The sequence below is a fragment of the Montipora foliosa genome, chromosome 1 (assembly GCF_036669935.1).
Source record: "Montipora foliosa isolate CH-2021 chromosome 1, ASM3666993v2, whole genome shotgun sequence".
Classification (NCBI taxonomy): domain Eukaryota; kingdom Metazoa; phylum Cnidaria; class Anthozoa; order Scleractinia; family Acroporidae; genus Montipora; species Montipora foliosa.
The window spans coordinates 54147545-54155952 of NC_090869.1; positions in this window are offsets into that span (position 1 = coordinate 54147545).

Consider the following 8408-nt stretch of genomic DNA (forward strand, 5'->3'; position numbering starts at 1 on the left):
TCATGGGCAAAAGGACGACTCATCATCATTATATCAAATCATTGAAGTCTGAAGACAGAGCTTGTTCTGCAGAAAAGATGACTCAATGCTTTTTTAAAGCCACGTCATTTAACAAATTTCCCTTCTTCTCAAAGGCAACTACCCATAAAATATAATCGTTCGACCGAATCTGGACGTCGGTGTGGGCTGCGACGAGGAACGATTACCACGATCGATGGCGTTTGATTTGTATCATCAATATCCTTTAAGAGGACAAAGTTTTGATAAATAATGGTCTTGCCGAAACCAGGTGGTAGCACAGCCATAACATCCTTGCCGATATGGGAGAGCTTCGACCGCAAGTTTCTGCTCTTGTTTGGATTCAATGTTACCCATTTGAAGGGATAAACAGTCGAAATCTACCACAAAGGCCATATAGTGTTTATCCTCTGCCAGGGAAAATCTAAGACAAATTGGCGTCACAATCTGACAAGAAGTAATTAACTCGTTGAAAAAATCTGCCAGTGGTCCATTGTCAACGGATCAATCCGAATCTTCCGTTCCTGGTGCAACGGGAAATTCTGAACACGTCAGTTACAAAAAAGCTTGCAGTCCGTCTATTTCGCTCTGTCCCCATTATCCCCTCGGCTCTTTTGCGTAACAAGAACGGGCGGGTTCGACTGACTTAGAAGGGACTGCTAGCAGTCTACTGCAACGAATCACAAACCGCTCTCGATTTTTAGCTCTGCGCCTCACAGCCAGAGCCAAAATGGAAGAAAAGGTTTGAGATGATACAGCACCCGTAATATCAAAAACAACTAGCATTTATTTTGAAAGCCCCTGCCTGTTCCTTGCATTGATCAGTGCATCCCACGTGAACGCCTACTTGGCGTCTTGTTTTACTTAGACCATCGGCCATTCTGGTGTCCGATCATATTAATCCTTCTATGAATTGAGCTCCCATTAAACAATAACATTTCGTTGCGGAGAAAAGAGAACATAGCCTGTCAATCACGAAACTGAATAAGTAGACTCTTGACGCGCTAATAAGTAAATTATAGAAAATAACTACTGGGCAAATTGTTTGAAGAGACAGGGTGCGGTGTTGCGAGTGTCAAGAGAAAGGTCGAACTATCTGAATATTTATCAATGGCGGTTGGGAAAAATTTTCTTACAGTTTTTCTCAAGTGAGTAAGAAGTAATTGATCCGGAAGACGCACTTCGTGAGAAATAATTATGTTGGTCAGAAAGTAAAGATACACAATAATTAAAAGGCCTATCGCCACAAGGATGATCATTCAGAATTAAACATATACACATTTTTTAAAATATCGCGGAATTTTAATAAATGTAAGTTAACATAATATGGTCTGGTACGACCTTGTAAAGTTACGTCTTTAATGATTCTAATTTCTCTATTTTGCAGTCTAGCTTTTGAACAATATTAATGACTTTATATAGTTTTTTCCCTTACGATATGCAAAAATGTGGTAAATATGGATCCACAAAAGAATAAAAAAATCCTTATTAGTAATTACTAAGATAACACCTAAATTAGTATTATTATTTCTACTCTTACTATTTTTATCACAAATGTGCTCTAGATATTAAGGCCAGGATAGGTGGGGGTCGATACCTAAATAGGTTGTTTGCATCCAATCTCTAGAGACACAGATACAATAGACCTTATTCATAAATGGCAGTCACATTTATAATTCTTTTGTTCACGTGCAAATTAGCCTACCAAGCCTCGTTTTAAAGAAAGAATTCTTTTTAATTCACTGTATGGTATGGAGGCTTGGTAGGCTAATTTGCACTTCGACAAAAGAATTGTAAATTGACCGCCATTCATGAATAAGGTCTATGCTGCAATGTATAATTGCTGGTGGACGAACAAAAGCACATAATAAGAGATCTTTTGTTTTCGTCCACTAACATGACTTCGATGACATAACGTGAAAACCAGCTATACTAGATCTAGGCGTTGACCACCTGGAATAGACCTCTTTACCGATAGGGCGGCCATTTTGATTTCTATTGTTTCGAAAGACGTTATGGGATGCCCAGGGGGCAAGTTAATATGTATTTGCCCCCTGGGCATCCCATAGTGGCTATCCGAAACAATAGAAATAAAAATGGCCGCCGTATCGGTAAAAAGGTCTATTGAAGGACGGATTAATCAGTTAATTTATTTAACTCCTTACCAATCCTTTACGGATAATGAACATCTCCTGTCCTATATCTCCTTTGCGCACGACATATTCACCCGCGTGAAAATACAATGGTTTGACTTTGGTACATAGAAGACGAACGAATGGAAGCTGGGTGCCCTCGAACAGTGGAACCTGGGTTATTCAAACGAAAAAGTAAGTGAAAATATACAAAAGGCAGTTAAAGGTAATTGAATTACTTCAAAGCAGTGCATATCTTAGTCTATTTTCTTGTTGCGCTAAATCTCTTCGCCATTGGGAGACGTGTTTCACCATTGTAAAGCCAGTGATCTTTTGATCTATTAACACCGAGCTAGTGAAAGGCCTTGCGTGGGTCTATTCAGCGATTATGTGTCCAACTATTTATAGTTCTAATTTTCTTTCATCCCTGTAGTATGTCAAGCAGTGTTTGATGTCGTGTAAGGACACCAGTGCCTCCTACTTACTCAGCCGTGGAACAACTGACTCCTTGTTTAAGTAACTGGCGCATTCCATTGGATTCGAAAGGGGAAAATATATGATAATAATAATAAATAATTACCGTTTCATATTTTGCGCGTTCTATTGACCAAATATGGTAAAATGGCGTAATAGTGGAATAATAAAGTAACTTACAACGATAGCCTAATGTCCAATGGTAACTTATTCCACAACTTTGGAGCAGCAACGGAGTCAGAACCCTATCGGCATAGGCTTTTAAATTAGCCAAGGGCTCATCAAGCAAATGCTTGTTTGAAGATCGTAATACACGGCTCGAGTTCTTATACTTCAGCAGGTCTTTCATGAAGCTAGGTGATTGACCGCTGAGAGCCTTATAAGTCATTAACAATGTTTTAAAAATAATACTATAGCGCACAGGGAGCCAGTGTAAATGCCTAAGAATCGGTGTAATATGATCATACTTTCTCGGCGCAGTAACTAGCCGAGGTGCAGAATTCTGCACAAGTTGAAGTCACCCAATCAGATACTTAGGAAGACCATAGTAAGTAGGGCATTACAGTAATCTAAACTCGATGTCATGTAAGCGTGAACGATAGTCTGAGCAGTATCATAGGATAAATATCGCCGCCTAATCTTAATACCGCAAATGCGGAAAAAAACGACCTTGCACGTCAAATTATAATTAACGTCCTCACTAAAATCGAAATACTTATCAAATCCAACGCCTAGCTTCCTAGCATGTTTACAGGGACAGATAATACCATCTCCCATTTGGATATGAGGGTGGGGGGGGGGGGGGGGGGGGGGGTTGGGCGTGCTTGATATCTTGAACTAACAACTAAAAGTTCCGTCTGATCTTGATTCAGCTTAAGTTTGCTACACAGCATCATCTGCATACAGATGAAATGGTATGCCATGCTTTCTGACTATATCACCAAAGGAACTGTGTAAAGTAAATACAGTAAAGGGCCTAACACTGATCTCTGCGGTACTCCACATTGCAGATTTCTTAGTGACGAATCAATACCATTAACAGAAACAACTGAAAGAAACCAATTAAGAGCAGTGCCCTTAATTCTGAAACGATTTGCCAGTCTTGATACCAAAATTGTGTGATCGACAGTATCAAATGCAGCCAATAAGTCAAGCAATAGTAGAATAACAGATTCGTTGTCGTCAACAGCTTTCAAAACATCAATCTGGACTCGGACAAGTGTGGTTTCAGTAGTATGATAGCAATTATACGCTGATTGAAATTCTTTAAAGTAACCACACAAACAACAGTGCAGTCTTTACTTCGCAAACTATCTGTAATTCCTACGCTTAAGTGCCCCCAAAACTTTGTCTTGAACTTAAAGTACAGCGGGAAATCCCGGGTGGAGAATATTGAGGGTTGCTAAAAACTTCACCGGATATTTCATCATCTACAATACTTTGACCAAATATGATCTTGGTCAGGGGGAAAATGCAGCTTAAATTACAGTGAATGTATGGGGTTTTGGCTGAGTTCAAACCTCTTGTCGGAAATTCTGCAGTAATCATCACGTGGGATGCCCCCTGCAGGGCAGACCACGTTATAAAATGGAGTCCGTTTATTTTTTTACTCTTATCCACAATTGTAACGTTTGTTATCATTGGCTAGGTTTTTTAAAAAGAAAATAAAACCGCATATTTTTGTGGCCACATGTTCATTCTACGTCATCCACAAGCCATGGTCGTTGTCACTTTTTGTGTTCTCTTTGTTTGTTTTCCCGAAATCGGAGGTATACCCTTTACTTCCTCAGCATACATGATAAGCCCCCAGTGTTCCAATTCAATGAGAATTTGAGAATTTTAGTTGTAACAAGACTCACACTAAAAAGGCAGAGCGAGAGACAAAGGAGAGAGAGAGGTGTTATCTCGACACATTTGTTGGGCCGACTTCGTCATAAAGTTTTAATGACGACAAATATCTCAAATTACTTTAAATTAATTTTGAGTGACGTGTCAAAATAGTCCAGAGGCACAATAAATCAATCTGAAATATTTTCTAAAACACGGTTTACGGCCAGCATCATGCAATTAAAAAATGGAAAATTATTTCTTTATTCTCTTTATTTCAAATTAATTAAAACAGGCAAATTATATCTCTTAACTTTCAGGCTACCGAGATGCAACTTGTTTTGCCCGGCATACACTTTTCAACAACAACGGTGCAACGGTGAATTGGTTCTTTTCTGATTTTAAAGCAATCCATTTTTAAGTTTTATACTTATGGAACTCGATAACTGAGGAATAAAACTCAACAGCTTACACCTTCGAACATCTGCTTCCCTAATTCTCCGGTTAAACATGAAACGTTAGTGATGTATTGGTGTATTTGTTAATTTAAACACAGGCAAATTATTTCTTTAACTTCAGGCTACCGAGATGCAACTTGTTTTGCCTGGCATACACTTTTCTCAACAGCAACGGTGAATTGGTTCTTTTCTGATTTTAAAGCAATCCATTTTTAAGTTTTATACTTATGGAACTCGATAACTGAGGAATAAAAAAACTCAACAGCTATTACACCTTCGAACATCTGCTTCCCTAATTCTCCGGTTTAAAACATTTAAACGTTTAAACGATGTATTGGTGTATTTGTGTATTGGTGTATTTGTTAATTTACACACAGGCAAAAATTATTTTCTTAAACTTTCAGGCTACCGAGATGCAACTTGTTTTGCCTGGCATACACTTTTCTCAACAGCAACGGTGAATTGGTTTGGTTCTGATTTTTTAAAGCAAACCATTTTTTTTCAGTTTTTACTTATGGAACTTATGATAACTGAGGAATAAAAAACTAACAGCTATTACCTTCGAACATCTTCCCTAATTCTCTTTCTCCGGTTAAACATGAAACGTTAGTGATGTATTGGTGTATTTGTTAATTTAAACAGGCAAATTATTTCAGTTAACTTTCAGGCTACCGAGATGCAACTTGTTTTTGCCTGGCATACACTTTTCTCAACAGCAACGGTGAATTGGTTCTTTTCTGATTTTGGTTCTTTTTGATTTTTTTTTTTTTTTTATACTTTTGGAAACTCGATAACTGAGGAATAAAACTCAACAGCTATTACACCTTCGAACATCTGCTAAAACTCTAAGCTATTCTCCCTTCGAACATCTGCTTCCCTAATTCTCATGAAAACATGAAACGTTAGTGATGTATTGGTGTATTTGTTAATTTAAACACAGGCAAATTATTTTTTAAACTTTCAGGCTACCGAGATGCAACTTGTTTTGCCTGGCATACACTTTTCTCAACAGCAACGGTGAATTGGTTCTTTTTTGATTTTTTAAAGCAATCCATTTTTAAGTTTTATACTTATGGAACTCGATAACTGAGGAATAAAACTCAACAGCTATTACACCTTCGAACATCTGCTTCCCTAATTCTCCGGTTAAACATGAAACGTTAGTGATGTATTGGTGTATTTGTTAATTTAAAACACAGGCAAATTATTTCTTAAACTTTCAGGCTACCGAGATGCAACTTGTTTTGCCTGGCATACACTTTTCTCAACAGCAACGGTGAATTGGTTCTTTTCTGATTTTAAAGCAAACCATTTTTATTTCCGACTTATTTTTTCACGGTGAATTGGTTCTTTTCTGATTTTAAAGCAAACCATTTTTTAAGTATACATGGAACTCGATAATGAGGAACTGGAAAATTTAGAATGCCCAATTGTAGCTGTGTAAAATTTTCCGGGCTAATTGATTTCCCAGCATGTCACAAGGGAGGCACATTCAATATTAATCACAGACTTATCAATTTCCTATATCATGATATCCTGATATCATGAAATTGAACCTAACAGCAATTATTTTACCTCAACGTTTGAGCGTGAGCCTGTATACCCGGAAGCTTCCAGCACCGAATTCCCCGACGTCAACATTGTTTACTGCCTCCATAACTCGTTTGAAAACACATGAATACAGAAATCCATGACATAATTTTGGTATACTGGGTTGACCAAGAAAATGTTCCAACATATCGGGATGCAACGTATTAATTTTCCTACTCTACAGATTCAGTTTATAATATTTTGAATACGAGTCTAAAATTTTTCATAATGGTTGTGATAACTCCACTTAGACAAAGTTTCCTTAATATATTTCCTTGCATGGTTTCTTTTTTCCAAACTTAAAAAATACTTAGTACTCTTTTCCCTATGTTCGTGCCATCTTGCCCTTGAACGCACAATTAATCCATTGGCTTTCTCATCATAAAATTTTTCTATTTCAGTTTTACACTCGTCCAGAATCTTTTTCAAATTCTTCACATTGATTTTGCTGAATTGTATTTGTGCAGCTTGGAGTTTCTTCTGCAAACTTTGCTCTTTCTCTCTCTTAATTCTTTCTAGTTCTTTTGAATATTGCATCAAAAAAAGACGTCCATTATATTAATCAGTCCCAAGCAACTCTTATATCTGAGAATCCTTTTCCTTGTTCTTTCCATACTTCAAGATTCATTTTTATTAATTGAATGAACTTTTCATCTGACAAAAGTGAAGTGTTCATTTTCCAGAATCCCGGCACTTTCTTAGTCTCTTCAACCTCCTGTAAATGAAGTAGAATTGCCGCGTGATCCGTTTTAATGGCTGCTATAATATCTACATTTTAATCAGGTCTTGAAGTGCATCTGAAATGAGCCAATAATCTAATCCGCAGAAAATAAAAGGAGACTTTTGGGACCATGCAAAACTTTTCTCAGATGTCATGCAAATTGAATGTTCATTTGAATTTCTTCAATACGTTCAACGCTTTTCTTTCTTGTCATTATTATCTCTCATTGTTTATCCAACACCGGGTTCATAGGACAATTAAAGTCCCCTCCAATAATTATTCTATCTTCATAAGCGAGATCTTCCTTTTTAAGACGTCAAGGAGATGATCATAAAATTGTGCAGCTTGATTGTCATTGTTTGGAGCGTAAACATTGAATAAATTGTAGTTTTTCGTCATTAATTTGTGCTGAATACCAATATATCTACCGGTGGGATCAACGTAACTTTGTTTTATTTTACAATCAAAGCCATTTCGTAATAATATCGCAACACTTCTTGCATTGCTGCTCTCATGGGCGAACTCTAATGGTGCGCCCCATTCAGCTTTCCATTTGTTTTTTCCCCTGACTCGTCCCCAGTCGTCTTCATATAACAAACGGCCAGCGACACGGCGAAGTGGAAAGAGGATGATGGGAAGGGAGAAGGGGAGAAGACGACTGGGAAATCCTGTTTTCAAAATGGCGGATCAATTAATGGCGGAAATTGAAAACTTGGAAAACAGGCCCTTCCCTCAGGCCTATTTAGTGAAGAAACTACCCTGTCCTCATGTTCATTGTACAGCTCAGCTTAGTGGAGCATTTTTTGAGGAAACAGGGCTTGTGCAGCATTATCGGGCGAAACACGCAGCGGATCGCTAGATATTACGATGAAAAAATCGAGCGGCAAGTCACGATAACACACTAACCGTTGCCAAACAGATAAAAGAAAAACATCCGAATACCAAGCTAAACACAGCAATCAATCTATGGCGAAAAACGTGGCTGAAACGGCCGTTCACAACTTTTCGACTCGTGTAACAAATTTTCCACTCGGGATTTCCCAGTCGTCTTCCTCCTTCGTTTTCGCCCTACCCATCTCACCTTGCGCTCCCTTTCTCGGAATCCCATCTCTCCCTGCGCCCTGTATGAAGACGACTGGGGACGAGTCAGGTTTCTCCCTATCGCGCGTAGAATGCGTTTTCTTGAAG